Here is a 1659-nt window from a genome sequence, read left to right as displayed (position 1 = left end):
TAAAATTACCAAAAGGCCCTTTATTAGAAATGAATTCGAGCAATCAGGCGTCGCGCAGTGACCTCCAGTAGTCGCTCCGAGAGGTAGCTTCAGGCTTCGGGAGCGACCTGGAGGGGTCGCTGCGAGACGTCGCTCTGGGTCACTCCTCGCGAGCGACCTCGCTGCGTCGCTCCGGTCACGTCACTCCGAGTGATGGAGACGCGAACGACCTCGCTGCGTCGCTCCGGTCAAGTCGCTCCGAGTGATGGAGACGCGAGCGACCTCGCTGTGTCGCTCCGGTTAAGTCGCTCTAAAAGGGTGTCACAGCGACTTCACAGTGTCGCTCCGGTGAGGTCGCTCTCATGCACTGCTCGTCCAATGATCACCTTTTTCACCTCTTTTGAGCTCCAAATGCACCCAAATGTCTCCAAGAACTCCATGTGGTACTGCAATACCTGATAAGGACTCATGTATGCAAAATGCAACCTAAACATGGCTAAATCCTAGTCTATATGATCAAAATGCACATGGGTGAATGGATAAGACAATGGAAATATGCAAGATATCAAGTAAGCCGACCAGAAGTACCCGGCTTGGAGAGAACCTTGTCCAGGACCGCATACTCGGCCTCTCGCATCAAGGCCCAAAGAGATACGAAATTAGGGCATCAAGGGCAGGAGTCCTATAAAAGGTGAAAGGGAAGCAAGAAGAAAAGGACTTTTGGACCATTGAACAGACCGAGTGGCTAGATCTAGGGTTTTTAGGCGATCTCTTTGATCTTGTTACTCTTTGATCTTGTTGCTCTTTCACTTTCATGTCACTCTTGTAACCCTTCAGACCAAATCTAAATAAAACGTCTTCAGTCATCCCATTTCTGACTTCTTTCATCTTAGTCGACTGAATCCCATTCAAACAATTGGCGCCCACCGTGGGGCTGACTAAAGTAACGTTCTAGATCTACATGGTTCAAGACGACGCCACCTTCGGCGCTCCGGGCGGAGAACCAACCCCAACGCCCGAACCCGCGCCACCCATCGCCGCAGATTTTATGAGCTCTATCATGGCTCGACTTGCTCGTCAAGACAAAGTCCAAAAGAAGACCAACGACCAATTAGCTGCTTTGGTCGCGGCACTCACAGCTCCCGATGGCCAAACAAGCCGTCCCCAGCATATACGCCGTCGCCTCTTTAACACCAACCCAACGGCGACCGGAGGCGATTAAATCTCAGACGACTCGGAGCCTAATGAAACCCTTCTCGCCGACCACCCCCAAGTAGGTTTTGATCTCGCAACCATACGCGAGCTCACTGAGCTCAAACCCAGCTTCCAAAAAATGAGCGAGAAGATCCATCAAGTAACCAGCGTGGCCTCGCAAATCGAGAGCGTCCTCGCCGTAACATCACGCACTCCTTTTACTAGCGCTCTGACCAGTGTGCAACTCGGAAAGATAGAGAAGCTGCGCCTACCCGAGTACAAACCCGGCGGAGACCCAGTGGAACACATGACAGCTTTCAACATTGCGATGGCACGGGCTATACTCCCCGACGAAGAAAGGGACGCAGGCTACTGCCAACTGTTAGTCGAAACTCTCCACGAGCAAGCCCTAACCTGGTTTTCCCAGTTAGAAGAAAACTCCATCGGAAGCTTCCGCGACTTGTCAGCAGCTTTTCTCAAGACTTA

Source organism: Brassica oleracea, chromosome C3 (genome assembly GCF_000695525.1).
Source record: "Brassica oleracea var. oleracea cultivar TO1000 chromosome C3, BOL, whole genome shotgun sequence".
NCBI classification, from domain to species: domain Eukaryota; kingdom Viridiplantae; phylum Streptophyta; class Magnoliopsida; order Brassicales; family Brassicaceae; genus Brassica; species Brassica oleracea.
The sequence above is the reverse complement of the archived record's forward strand: the minus strand, read 5'-3'. Positions refer to the sequence as shown.